This window comes from Petromyzon marinus, chromosome 6 (assembly GCF_048934315.1).
Source record: "Petromyzon marinus isolate PM22_M1 ecotype Great Lakes invasive population chromosome 6, UKy_Petmar_22M1.pri1.0, whole genome shotgun sequence".
Classification (NCBI taxonomy): domain Eukaryota; kingdom Metazoa; phylum Chordata; class Hyperoartia; order Petromyzontiformes; family Petromyzontidae; genus Petromyzon; species Petromyzon marinus.
In genome coordinates, this window is record NC_133672.1 from 450,728 (window position 1) to 466,218 (window position 15,491).

A 15,491-nucleotide genomic window follows, 5' to 3' on the forward strand; every position below is an offset into this window, starting at 1 on the left:
TGTGGAAAGGCAATGGGAGATGTTGAGGAGGGATTCGCGGGATGTCAATGCCACCATGAATGCCCTGTGGTGATAGGACCTGAGTCTAACATCGTTTGCGAGCCACATGGCCCACCCCGAGTGCTGATGGTGGCCACTGCTCCATACGATGTGTTGTGGACATGGTCTGAAAGCAGGCGCGTGGCAGCAGGCACGCAACAACTTGATCCACCTTCTTTGGTTCTTTCGGTACAGTCACGTAGAATGAGAATAAAATCATAAATAAATAAAATAACACAATATTATTATTTTATTCTCATTCTACGTGACTTTATCGAAAGAACCAAAGAAGATGAATCCTTGCAGTCACGAAAGCTTTAAATTGAAATTTAACTTGATCCACATTTGTGTTTTTGAGCCAGGCCACGTGACAGACGGTAGTTGTCTACAATTTTTTTTGTCATGAACCCTCCACCACCCAATGCGATTGTCACGTTTACAAAGATAGTATTTATACCTGGCAATGTATTGATCAAAGTCTAACTGATAAGCTCCAGCTCACAGCATTATTTGTATATAGTAATATACATGTGTTTTACAGAGCTTGAACATAAAACAAATACCTGTGGTATTAACAATGCCCTTGGACACGCATGTGTGTTATAGTCTGCAGAGCTAGATATCTCTAGCAACCTTTTTCAATCCCCTGTTGAACGAATACCTCAAATGGATACATTTGCCTATGATTCTTCCTGCATATCTCCAATCCTCACTTCCACTGTAGGGGTTTCATCGCTCCATCTTTCGCTTACCTGTCTCCACCTTGCCCACAGGCCACCTCTTAACCACGACCCAATCCCACAGTGTCCTCCCCCTGTCATCGTTGTTTCCCCCTCATCGATCGATCAACGCACACCGTTGGCCACAGTGTATGGATCGAAGATGTGATCAATGGCATAAAAAATAGAGAAAAACATCTGAGAATCGCTTAAAGGCAAATAATACGTGGCAAGGTTAGAATAAACGAAAAATACACGGACTGCATCGAGAACAGAACCCAAATGTGAGACATCACACTCACCATTAGAACAAGTTCAGCTGGCAGATTGCTGAATTCAACGTGGCAGATGATGGATAAACACGTCTCCCCTCTGCACGTCTGTGGCAATTACTATTCTGGCCCCACATGAAACGTGGAGCGCATTCGTATGGCTCGTGCGCGGTCCCGTTGTGGATCTAAAAATGACTAAATGACCGCTTTCAAACCTGACGATGAAAATGACTGCAATTAAGTGTCAGGTCGCCATTGTTGGCGCGGAGAGGGCTTCTGTGTCGTCTTTATTTGTAATTAATTATTTATTTCGCTGCCTACAAAGGTGACCCGCGTTGTCTCTCCCTGTGCCGCATGTGTGCCAAACACTTCACCCTGCGCTAAGTGGTGGTTGTTGAAATGTGGTGGTGGGGGGGAAGGGTGGTGGAGGGGGGGGGGCGCGGTGGGTGGGGGGTGACACAGGGTGGCAGGAAGACGGTGTTGGCTGGGAGGTTTTAAGAGAGGAGCAAGGGGGTTGGTAGGAAGTGGTGATGGTCTTGGGGCCACTGCATCTAAAAAAACACACAAGGGAGAGTGGGGAGTTAGTGGAGAGGTGGGGGAAGATGGGGGACAGTAGCAAGAGCCCAACGCTGATGAGTGCAATTTACTCCCCACCGGCCATTTTCAGTGAAAATTGTCCCGCGCATAATTGCATGGCTCGGAGCTGTTGTCTGGAGTGTATGGCCAGGTTTGTGTGGCATGCCTTGCTTGCAATAGGGCTGCACGCGTGCTTTATGGAACACGCAAGTATAGAGATGCACACACACTCTCTCACGTTCTTCCATTATGAGGAATTATACAGGTCTGTTTTTTTTTTAAAGCGTGGAAATCCCATGAAAATTAACATGAATCATATGTTTTAAAGGGGAATAAAAAAATTGCTGATAATGGTAATTCCCTAATAATAATTTAATAAGGCTAAACTAATTCACGTTTTAATCATCTTAATGGCTGCGTTACGGAATAGAGACATCGTTTTCACAGCAATTTGTTGCTAATACTTATTGAAGCTGTCTCCCAAGTGTGTATATGCACATATAATGTGGTGCACACATGCACACACGTATGTGTAATTAAGATAAAAAAAATCAACAATTCCTCATTTTGTGCCAACTCCAAGTTCCTAAAAAAATGTTGGGCAAATGTCAGAGAGTTGTGATGACTCGTCAGCCCACAAAAAACCCACTTCCATCAGATAGTGTGAAAAATCACTGCCATTAAGCATCTTTATTAAAAAAACAGTTTTGCTTCCAATGTTGTTTTATTTAGCAGAGATGTATTTCTAGGTTTTCAAATTGTATTTTAATGGGCTACATCTGCTCCGCAAGGTCATTAGCCTGAATATATTTTTTTTAACTTTCCAATCGCCATCCGCTCCCAGACTCGCGATACATTTCCTCGGACACGCTTACTTTCACCGCTCATTGCGCTAATAGAGCCCCGTTCCTTACAAGGCATTAACGAAATTAATTCCTATGTATAGCGTTTGGGCCTAATCGCCTTCATCAAATGAGGCAGAAAACTAAACTTCCAGCAAGCTATTACTGTCTGTGGCGCGGCATATGTTCATTCTGATAGATTTACGATCATTTGACCGCTGCGGTACATACAGAGCTTATCCTGCAGCACGCAGCCAGATAGACCACTTACACCGAGATATGTACACGGCACGCGTGCACAGTACACGAGTGTTTTCCCACACGTGGGTCGGAATGATTTAAGAACAAGCTCCTTGGTGTCACATTGCTCTATAACGCCTGTAAAGGTTTGATGAGTTTATCTTGATGTACTCATCATGTAACAATGCTAATTTATTCTGACTAAATATCATTGATGTTGATTGTTCAGTTTAAGTTCACGTCCTTAAATTGTTTTATCGCCCACCGCATATATTATGCGCATTATAAACATAAACTTACGGAGGGTGACAAGTCCGAGTAAACAAGGACCCTACGTGATACAACAACCACACTTGGTCTGAATAGGGAGCTGCTGCATGGCTGTTGGTGAAGCGCGTAGTTTGTTTGGTTGCACGCAAGGTGGCCGTGCAAAGTGAAGATCGGCGACAAACTGAGGTCTGAACACAGGAGCCGTGCGAGGGGTCCGCAGCCGATTACAAACATAACAGTGTCCCACCAGGGCCATGCTCACGTGACATCACGTTACCGGCTGTATTTGTCACTTACTCACTTTGGGCCCTGTGTCCATTTCGTGTTGGGTATGTGTCTCAGCTGTGTCCCACGGCCAGGGTGAATAGCACACGCTGCCGACGATAATGAAAAACATCGGGGATGTTTTTGTTCTAAACGCACATCGCCTGCCTTCATTGAGCAGATTACTTTGAAGCATCGCCTGCCTTCATTGTGTACATGCTTCACAACACGCCTTGAGATGCACGTTTTTATTTTACTAAATTGTTGACTGGCTCTCGGTTTGGCACAGTCACGGTGAAAACAGCAAAGCGGTGTGGTCCCAGCGAGGGGATTGCCACTGGACGGGCATTGTCCGTCGACTCCCAACTTCTCCGACGTGTCTCAACTTTTGATCGCGTTCCAAAAAAAAGATCGAGACCCGCCGCGAGGAAGCGCGGAGCACAATTATTTCTTTACCCCCGTCCCCAGGTTTTCAACCTATTTCACGTTCAAATCACTTTGCATATGTCTTCATTTGCTTTCCGATTATACAGTTTTAAAGCCTCTTTGCCTGGCTCATTAACCTCTAACGGCAAGCAGCATATGTCGTATGGGCACCCAGGGACAGCCAATAGCATTCGCAAAACCCCTCCAAAACAGTCGGAGCACCGCGCCTGCTGCTCACCCTGCCACAGGCCAATCAAACAAATCAATTCTGCTGTCACTTAATAGGCGGCTTAACCCCTTGTGCAGATCACTCCAGGCGACACCAACAACACAAACAGTTGACCTTGTGTGGTTTGGGCTTTGGCAAAGGAACTGCCTTTGAGCAGACCACGCGGAATCTGCCCGATCTTAGAAGCGGAGCAGCGTTGAGGCAGGGCAGTGATTGGATGGGTGACCACCATGCACAGCAGGTTGTTACAGGCTGCGGGGCTATGTTGTTGGCAGCAGAGGGCGGTATAGCAACATCCATTGTGCTGTACAGTACGTCCATGCTCCCTGCACTGACCATTGTGCTGCAGTACGAGCAAATAGCCCCTATGATTGACAAGGCGTGGGAAAGCCCTCATCCAGCAGTGACTTGGAAAATGGTTGTTCATGTACAAAGCAACTAAATCTCAGCTCTCTCCTGTGAGGTATGTTTTAGATCCTGTGGCATCTTGTGCAAGAGTAGTCCGTAGTGTTCCAGTGTGAATGGGGTAGATTCTACATTTGTAAATTAAAGGTGATTTAAAGTAAGTAAAAGAAGAACGGCAAGGTTTTTATTTGTTACATGGTTTTTCAAGTCTCTCTTGAAAGTGTTCTTGAAAGGCGTAAGTTTATTGCCTTTGAGTAAGAATGTCGCTTTAAATGTAATGTTTACCGTTATTATGAAAGTGGAATGTTTTGCTACTTTAACCTATTTTTATTCATACTAAAGTCTGATAAGAAGTCTATTGAATAAATACCACGGGCTGTCAGTTTGGTGGAATGCTTACAATCAAGATGCACGACACTTAATAGTATCTTGTTTTTTCAGGAAAGATAGTTTGTAATGAAGTAAATAAGCATGCCATTGATTTTGCTTTCTGGAACGGATCAGGAATTAGCTTAAAGACCATGTGAAATCATTCATAGGGAGTGCCAACATCATGGGCCAACTTTGCCAGATTTGCAAATTAACCCACAATAGGTAATTTACAATTAAAGTGGTGTAATGCGAGGGCTGGGAATTCCTTGCAATTGAGACTAGATATGTCTTTGGCTTTCGGTGGCATAAACATTCTGGAAATATACAGGCTACAATCGCTCAAATGTAAACAACATTTCAGTGATGATAGTATTTTATATTTCAACTATTCAACATTGTTCTGTTTATTGTTTAACGTAGGAAAATGCTCGGTGGGATTCTGGCCCTTTAAAAAAATTACAATTTGGAATAAAAACAGTAAGTTGGGATTAAGTTGGCATGATTTCCACTTTTAGGTGATGTTGCCCAACTTTTATAAACATTGCCAATCAATATGCCATGCTACTATGTGACCCGTGCTGCATACTGAAATTACCAAAGCATTTTTTTTCAAATCTTCAGGCCACTAATTGTATGATGACTATGATAAATTAACCAAAGCACATGTCACTCACACACTGGCCAACACCGAGTCGCCGTTGATTGCACGTGGCCTGCTGTGAGACGTTGACTTTAGCTCTGAACCGCAGACAGTTTTCAATGCGTTGATTTCTTTTGTTTTGTTTAAAAGAACCGTGAATTGCAAATTCTAAAAATGGGTTTCTTGAATGAATTTATTTATTTATTTTTATTTAGCAGTTTTTAGTTAAATCGAAAATGAGTAATGTACCACCTTGAAATGGGAATTCAGTTCCCATACCTTTAGCAAGACACATAGAATATGGCAGATTATGAAAAGCGTTGAAATGATCACAATCAAAATCCATCCCACTGTGCTGGCAAATTTCAAAAGCCGCTGCATTTAATTCTAATGTGAAAATGCCTTTTAGTTGGGAAATTAAAAAAAATAAGTTTTAATAAAATTCAATCCATATTTTTTGCCTATGATGGATACAGTGACAGATAAAAGCAAGAGGCGGTTGGCACAAGCCGAGAAGCATTGAAGTCAACGGGAGTGGTTTTGTGTTAATACCTCAACTGGGATCCTTCTTGTGAGCGTGTGGCGTCCGTACGTGCATGCGTGAGAGCGCGTGTACCTGTGTGCATGCACGTGCATGTGTTTATAATGCGCGTATTAATTTAGTATGCTTTGTATTAGCGCCGTTCTTATAGTGCAGGGCGATCTGGAAGGGCTATGTTTCACACACGGATATAGTCTTCCAGTAGAGAGCAATGTAGCTGTGTAATGAAATAAGATTTTGGTAATTTTTCTAATTTCGGCAACGCCAGCACGCAATGGCCTACTCGTGTTGATTGACGTCACGGGATCTTGAACGTCCCTTGTGAAGCAGGCATTTTATGGTCAACACAATCAAGAGTATTAACCAAGGTGCCCTGCTGGATTTAAACCGCAAACCTTTGCAACAAGCGGTGAACGTGCTGCCGCTGGGTGGAGTCGCCGCCGCACCGCATGCTACTGTGTACCATGCGTGCGTGCGTTTGGGCTAAACTGAGGTCGTCAAAATGTATGATATCCTGCAACTGCGCCACCGGTGTAATTTTCTTCCGCGGGTCCCGTTCTGTTGCGCGCCCGATAGTGGGGATGTTCGCACGTCCTGATTAGAAAATGCCCCCCCGTGCGGACCGACCGACGGGGCTCGCGTGCGTGCAGCAGGCCTGGGAGGGGAGGGGGGGCTCCGGGTTTCCGCCGGAATGAAAAGAGGCAACAAAAAAAAAACCCATCGCCGAAGCCAGGCCCCGCTGCGCGTCCGCACGTCGAGGGGGCCTCGTGCCTTTTGATGTTCCTCCTCAGATATGCAGCGACGTCACCACCGAAATCCACACGGAATTGTGTGCCGAGCAAGTCGCTTGTGAACCGCCAAATGTCTTTGAAGGTCTTGGCGGACAGGGAAAAAGAATTCGAGTGAGATGGAGAGAGAGAGGAAGAAATAAAATGAAGGGGGAAATATCTGCTGAACAGCTATTGGAGAGGGTGGGGGGGGGGGGGGGGGTTCTCAGTGCACGGGATAGAAGAATAAAAGGGAAAATGAGGGCAAAGAATTTGTCACAACGCTTGGTTGAGTCTTCACCTCTGAGTTTACCGCCTGCGATCGAGCAATTAATGGTCTTTCGTGTGAATGTGTACGCAGCGTGCTTGCAATGCACAATTAAGCACGCTCGTATGGTGCGTACAAATAAGCACTCTAACAGGGGCCGGCATGCGCTTAATGACGGGTGACGCGGGTTTCGGCTCTCCAGCCGGCACCACGACTCATCCCAGATAGGTCGCCTGCCAGAGGATCACCGTCCTGGGTGGAGGGGGTTTTCAGGAGGCAGTTGTCGCACAGCTGAGGGACACTATTTGTTAAATTCTCAACGTGCAATTGGAAGCTTACACACTTGCGGGTTCAACTCCTGGTCACAGATCACCAAACCCATTATTCCCTCAGCCTTAATACAGTTTGTAACTCTTTGTGAGAAATCCAAAGAGGTTATCCTATGGAGAGACTCACCCCCATCATAACAATGAGGAATTTACACCACTGGCTGAATGCTGTAAAGAAGATGTGACCACCGCCTCAACACCCATTGGGCAAGAAATAACTTTGACTTTTTGTTGGAGAATGGCCCACAGAAGCTGATACCACAGAACTACCTCTGAGATCCTACTGTAAGGGGCAACACCTTCCCACCCGCCCTACCGCTAATCGTAATGTTTGTCACATGGCAGTCAAACCAAGTTTTAATTCTCAGAGCTGAAATGTATCCATATAACGTGTAGAACCAAACTTACTGTGATTTTAAGGGACTGGTCTTGTGATTTAGATTGTTCTACTGTCGGCACATCATAGTCTCCATGGTCAACCTGTCTGATCACCGCGACACTTTGGCTTTGCGCAAGATCCTCCTGAGTGCCAGGTCGTAAGTGTGCTCAACACTGAGCCAGTAGCTATGGGTTGATTGGTACTTACTCTTTGGTTCTATTCGGTAAAGTCACGTAGGTAAATAATAAAACAACAATAATCACGACGTTTCGGCCACAACACAAGCGGCCTTCATCAGGTGAAGGGACGAGCCTGTCTGGAGGACAGCGCTGGAGTGGAAGAAGCCACGCTTAGATCACGACATTTAAGCTGTGTGAGAAGAAGAAGAAGACCACGGGCTTTGACAAAGGAATTAGCATATAATTTAGCATTGAAATGGCTCATTGAAATAGCTAAGTTAAAGTATACACATCCGCAGAGGTGCCCCTTGACAAAGGGATTAGCATCGAATTTAGCATTGAAATAGCTGAGTGATTAGCTAGTAACTGGTCACAGAAATAGCTATGTTAAAGTCAGAGTATATACATTCACCGAGGCACCTAATACTCATCAAACAGGAGAATTTAGCGAAACACAACCACGCTCAGACATCGGACCTGTGTGCGAGCAAAGAGGTGGTGTACGTGCCGGTGGACTTGCAGTTTGGCGAGGGGGGGGGGGAGAAAGGGGGGAGGGGGATTTTACCTATTGATGGTGTGAAAATGGGAATTTATAAGAGCTGCGAAAGTTTGGAGTACCACTACTCGAAAAATATACTGTACCATTGAAATTAGTTTAATGTTTAGTTCGATTTAGAACATCTTTCCAATGGTTGCTTAATTTGAAACCATCCTCTCGGTTGAAATTGTGTCTGTGTTTGTAGATCTGAATTGCTTCATGAACAAATCTCTGATAAAAGCCCGTGGGTTTGCAAAGAACCTTGGTATCGGAAAAAATTATATCGTGATCCCCCACAGCGTTGTAACAGTGATCAGCTACGGCAGAAGAATTCGTTTTGCCGTGTTTCAAATCTGATAATTGGTACTTTCCACAGAGCCACGTGGGAAGATTGCAGTTGTTTATGAGGGTCGTGAAAATTGATGTTATTTTATTTTATTAGAGTTCTCAATAATGGCTTGGAAAATTAAGAAAAAAATTGATCAGCAATTTTCGCACATATTGAAATAATGTCTCTACGGAAAAAGGCTCAGGATAGAATGTGAGTAGAACAAAGGTTACGTACAACAAGTCCGTTGAACAGTCGGGGACATCTGGCAGAGGGACACAACTGGAAATCAGAGAAGCACGTGTGAACCAGGGACAGCTACTGAAGGCCGACCAAGATCACAACGATGAAATAAAGGTGGACTAGAGCAGGGTGAAGTGGTTTTGGAAAACTCAATTTGACAATGAAAAGCAGCACAACCCTGTGCCTATACAATAACTTTTAAAGTCAGTATATATTTCCTGCTATGAAACATGGTTCAGCAAGCTAGTCATAAACAAAGAAAAAAAACTGAAAACAGAAGCAAGAAGATAAGCATTGTTGGAATTGCATTGAAAGACAAAAAAACACGAATCAGAGAACGTACTGTACATTTCTTTTTACGTATTTCAAACCGTGAATATAGATGGGTTTGGTCAGGGCACGTGGGTCTGGGTGGGACGCGTCACCAGAAGAGAGGATGAGTGCTTGTTGAGAATAATGACAATAAAATAAACAAGATTTGAGATTTTGATTTAAAGCTTTCGTGACTGCAGGGATTCATATTCTTGGTTCTTTCGGTAAAGTCACATAGAAGGGAAACAATAAAATACAAATAAATAAAAAAATATAAAACAATAAAATTATCACGACGTTTCGACTGCAACACAAGCAATCATCATCAGGTGTGAAAACCACAGCAAGAAAATTTGAAAAAAGTGGCGGTTTTTTTAACGTTAGCACCACGGAGAGCGATTTGGCAGTTATTCAGATGGACGAGTCCATCTATGTTCGGAAAAGAGGAGGGGGGAGACGAAAAAAATGGATGCGGTCTGAAAGCTACCGTAAGCGTGAACAATCAATTAAGACCCGAAATGGTTTATCAGATCTTCTTTGGTTCTTTCGATAAAGTCACGTAGAATGATAATAAAATAATAAATTGATAAAATAAAATAACACAATAATATTCTCACGACGTTTCGGCCACAACACAAGCGGCCTTCATCAGGTGAAGGGGGGCGAGACTGTCTGGTAGGACAGCGCTGGAGTGAAAGAGCCACGTTCAGATACGGCCTTTAAGCTGCTGCCTTTAAGCTGCTGCAGCTTAAAGGCCGTATCTGAACGTGGCTCTTTCACTCCAGCGCTGTCCTACCAGACAGTCTCGCCCCCCTTCACCTGATGAAGGCCGCTTGTGTTGTGGCCGAAACGTCGTGAGAATATTATTGTGTTATTTTATTTTATCAATTTATTATTTTATTATCATTCTACGTGACTTTACCGAAAGAACCAAAGAAGATGAATCATTGCAGTCACGAAAGCTTTAAATCGAGGTTTATCAGATCCTTCCAATGATTGGTAATCCATAATCCATCTTTCTCGGTTGAAATTGTCTCTGTGTTTGTAGATGTGGTTAGCCTCATGAACGAATCTCTCATGGTAACCAGATGGCTTGCAGATAACCTCTGTCTTGGAGAAGTCAATGTCATGTGAGCCTACTGAATTATAATAGTGATCTGCCACGGCCGAGGTGTTGGTCCTACCGTGTTTTAGGTCTGCTTTGTGTTCACGAATGCGGTCCGAGACATGTCGTTTGGTTTCTCCAATGTAACTACTACCACAGAGGCAACTTAGTTTGTAGACGCCAGGGTACTGTATGTCTGGAATAACATCTTTTACAGACGGAACCAGATCACGGATTTTATGTAATGTGTTGAATCGGGCCTGGATCTTGTGTTTATTCAAGATTTTGGAGATCTTTTTTGTGATCCCCGCAATGTAGGGTAAAGTGATGGTTTTGAATGGCTCCTCAAGAGGGTCCTTCTTCATGGTTGGAGTGATAGCTTTGCGGATTGTATAGTCGGAGTAACCATTAGCCTCAAAGGTAGCTTGCCATCTTTTTTGACTTCCATGGTAAATCTGATGGCTTGGTGTATGGAATTGATGTGGTCGAGGAATTGGTCTAGAGCAGGCCGGTCATGTGGCCAGATGACAATACATACTTCACTTAGAATGGAACTTTCTACAAACAAACTGAGGGCATCCCAATGGGCTCCTCCCTATCTCTGTTTGTAGCCAACATTTTCATGGAGAAATTTGAGACTGACGCCATCCAGACTGCCACTCTGCACCCAACCTTATGGAAGAGGTACATGGATGACACTTTTGTCATCTGGCCACATGGCCGGCCTGCTCTAGACCAATTCCTCGACCACATCAATTCCATACACCCAGCCATCAGATTTACCATGGAAGTCGAAAAATATGGCAAGCTACCTTTTTTGGATGTCCTAATAAAAAAGAGACCTGATGGTTCAATGAGCCACTCTGTCTATAGGAAAGTTACCCATACGGATGCTTACCTGAATCCGGATTCCTACCACCATCCATCCCAGAAAAATTCCCTCATCAAGACTCTGCACCATAGAGCCCAATGTATATCCGACCAGGAACACATAGCCAGTGAACTCAAGCACATACACCAAGCTCTTAAGGCTAATGGTTACTCCGACTACACAATTCGCAAAGCTATCACTCCAACCATGAAGAAGGACCCTCTTGAGGAGCCATTCAAAACCATCACTTTACCCTACATTGCGGGGATCACAAAAAAGATCTCCAAAATCTTGAATGAACACAAGATCCAGGTCCGATTCAACACATTACATAAAATCCGTGATCTGGTTCCGTCTGTAAAAGATGTAATTCCGGACATACAGTACCCTGGCGTCTACAAACTAAGTTGCCTCTGTAGTCATAATTACATTGGAGAAACCAAACGACATGTTTCGGACCGCATCCGTGAACACAAAGCAGACCTAAAACACGGTAGGACCAACACCTCGCCCGTGGCAGATCACTATTATAATTCAGTAGGCTCACATGACATTGACTTCTCCAAGACTTCTCCAAGACAGAGGTTCTCTGCAAGCCATCTGGCTACCATGAGAGATTCGTTCATGAGGCTATCCACATATACAAACACAGAGACAATTTCAACCGAGAAGTTGGATTCTGGCTTAGCAATCATTGGAAGGATTTGTTAACCATTTGGGGTCTTAATTGATTGTTCACGCTTACGGTGGCTTTCAGACCACATCCATTATTTTCGTCTCCCCCCTCCTCTTTTCCAAACATAGTTGGACTCATCTTCTTGGTTCTTTCGGTAAAGTCACATAGAATGAGAATGAAACAATAAAACAAAATAAGACAATAAAATTCTCACGACGTTTCGGTCACAACACAAGTGGCCTTCTTCAGGTGAAGAAACAGGTCTATCCAGGAGACAGAGCTTGAATGGACGCTGTCACGCAAGGACCGAGTCTTTTTTAAAGCTGTATGGGCGGAGTTGGATTAGCAGAGTTGGATTAGCATGCTACCAGCCCCCACCTCCGGGGTGGAGGAGGGAGGGGTGCTGGTAGGAAACAAACAACAATTTCAAAAGGTAAACAAGTGCCGCAGCCTAGGTGCGCTGCTGTGTACTGAGTTGCATTATGACTATGCTATAAACAGGACTACTATGTAATACAATATTATACCCTCCAATCTAAACTACATGATATAACATAGACAAATTCCACCTTTGAATTATACAATGCGTTACTTTACACTACCCTATACTTTAGACTATAAAATATTAGACTTGTAACATTATACTATGTCTTATTCTATGAATCCAACTATATACCACACTACTGTATATTCACTATGCAATTACGATGCTATATATTGCCTTATGAGTTATGTTAAACATTACAATGTTATACTATTAATTGTTATACTCATGTTATAAACCATACCATCTGAATAACTTCCAAATCGCTCTCCGTGGTGCTCGTAAAAAAAACCCGCCACTTTTTTCAAATTTTCTTGCTGTGGTTTTCACACCTGATGATGATTGCTTGTGTTGCAGTCGAAACGTCGTGAGAATTTTATTGTTTTAAATTTTTATTATTTTATTGTTTCCCTTCTACGTGACTTTACTGAAAGAACCAAGAATAAGATTTGAGATGCCTAATGCGACTTAATTATTTTGCACGTGTGCTATTGGTGTAAACGTGATGCGATAAGAAACACTCATGTAGACCTCCAGCAGCAAGCACTGCACCACACGGTTTCAGATGACACCACTATTGGCTCACCCTTTAATTGCAAGCCCAATAAGCCAATTCTAGATTTGAAGCTTTCGTGACTGCAAGGATCCATACTCTTTGGTTCTAGTCGGTAAAGTCACGTAAAAGTATAAAACAGCAAAAAATAAATAAATTCACGACGTTTTGGCCACAACACAAGTGGCCTTCATCAGGTGAAGGGACCAGACTGTCTCGAGGACAGCGCTGGAGTGAACACAGCCAAGCTCAGACCGTGACCTTTAAGCTTGTGTGAGAGGAATTAAGGTGCCTTGACAAAGGAATTAGCATAAAAATTAGCATTCAATTGGCGGACTCAGCATGGTGAACGGTGTAGAGGGGGTGAACATGTGTAGACCGGCGAGGGGGAGTTTACATATTGATGGTGTGAAAAGGGAATTTAAGCAGCTGCGAAAGTTTGGTATACCACTACTTGAAAAAATATACTGTACCATTGAAAATTAGTTTAATGTTTGGTTCGATTTAGAACAACTTTCCAATGGTTGCTTAATTTGAAACCATCTTCTCGGTTGAAATTGTGTCTGTGTTTGTAAATCTGAATTGCCTCGTGAACAAATCTCTGATAAAAACCCGTGGGTTTGCAAAGAACCTTGGTATCGGAGAAAATTATATCGTGATCACCCACAGCGTTATAACAGTGATCAGCTACGGCAGAAGATTTCGTTCTGCCGTGTTTCAAATCTGATTTGTGCTCGCGAATTCGGTCAGAGACATGTCGTTTCGTCTCCCCGATATAGCAGTCACTACAGGTGCAGATCAATCTGTAAACTCCGGGGTACTGTAAGTCAGGAATGACATCCTTCACGGAAGGGATCAGGTCACGGATTTTGTGTACTGTATTGAACCGGACCAGGATCTTGTGTTTGTTTAGAATTTTGGAGATCTTTTTAGTAACGCCTGCTATATATGCCAGTGTGATGGTTTTGATCGGAGTATCAAGTGGTTGTTTCTGTATGGAGGGAGAAACAGCTTGGCGGATGACACGGTCAGAGTATCCATTCCTTTTGAGGGCCAGATGCACATGTTTTAATCACTGGTCAAGTGGTGTTGGTCCGAAATGCAATGAGCCCTGTGGTATTACGTTTTGATGAGAGAATTCTTTTGCGTCGGGTGGTGGTGGGAATCAGGTATCAAGTAGGAATATGTGTGCGTGGGTTTCCTGTAGACAGAATGTCCCAATGAGCCATCAGGTCTCCTCTCAAACAGAACATCCAAGAATGGCAGCTTGCCATCTTTCTCCACTTCCATGGTGAATTTGATGACGGGGTGTCTGGAATTAATGTGGTCTAGGAAAAGGTTCAAAGCCGGGAGGCCATGTGGCCAAATGACGAAAGTGTCGTCTACATATGTCTTCAGCTGGAATAAACAGAATTGAATGAAAATACAGTTAAGCCTCTATTTGCGTTGCTTCTAATTATTCTGTTTTACTAGAACGTCGCCAACGCATTAGGGATCAGAATTCGACTTAAAATGCATTGATTCACAACAACGTTGTTTTGAGAAATGCAACGAAAGACAATGCAGTAATTTGCGGCGTGCTTGTGGTGTTGTGACGACCACTACGCAAAAGCGCCCCACGGCGAAAATTAAATTCCCAGTGCTTGACAATCTCCGCCACCGTCTCCCGTGAGTACTCTGTGTTGACTTATGTTATTTATTTAAACGAATTATATAACATCTTCTTGGGTATCTTATCTTTTTGTGGTATTTAATTTAATATTTTTGTTTAAACTTTTTGACAAAAAAGAATCCCGGAACATATCCTAAATATATATCATTCAACCAATGGTAAACTAGGTTTCGATTTACGTTGTTTTGCCGAACGTTGGGTTTTCCAGGGACGCATCCTCAAAGTAAATAAAGGCCTTCTGAAACCATCAACTCACTGCGCTTAAGAACCCGCTTCAATCACGGGCGTCTGAAACCCGGACTCAAACCCAGGCCCTCAACAGTGTGGGCTCAGCGCTCCGACACGGGATCAGCCTCCATAGCCACTCAGCACCTCCCCGACTTCAATTACTTTGACAAATGTATTTATTTATTTACTTATATCTCGGCCACGTAGACTCAGCGTAAATAATCAATTAACAGATTAATAGATTGCCTTGGAATGACACAAATGAGCGTAGTGATTTGAAACACATAATTGATTAGTATCATTATTCTGGTTAATTGCTCAATCCTAATACACATTGACAACAGGTTTATGAAGGTTGGCCAATGCGATATGCAATTACGTTTGCAAGTAAAAGCATACTTACAAAAGTAAACCAACAATTAACCTTAAAGGCAACGAAGCTCTGCAAACTGGGTGGATGGACAATATGCTTTCTTAATGTTTGCTTTTTAAAGAAAATTACAATTAATAAAACATATGAGGAAGACTGTTTTTTTTCATATTTGACTTCGTTAAAGAATAATAATAATTTAGCAGCTAAACTATGATGCTGATCACGGTACATTGTCATTTGGAGGCAGCCTTGAAAATGATGGTTATAATTTAGGGCCATTGCTTTTCATGT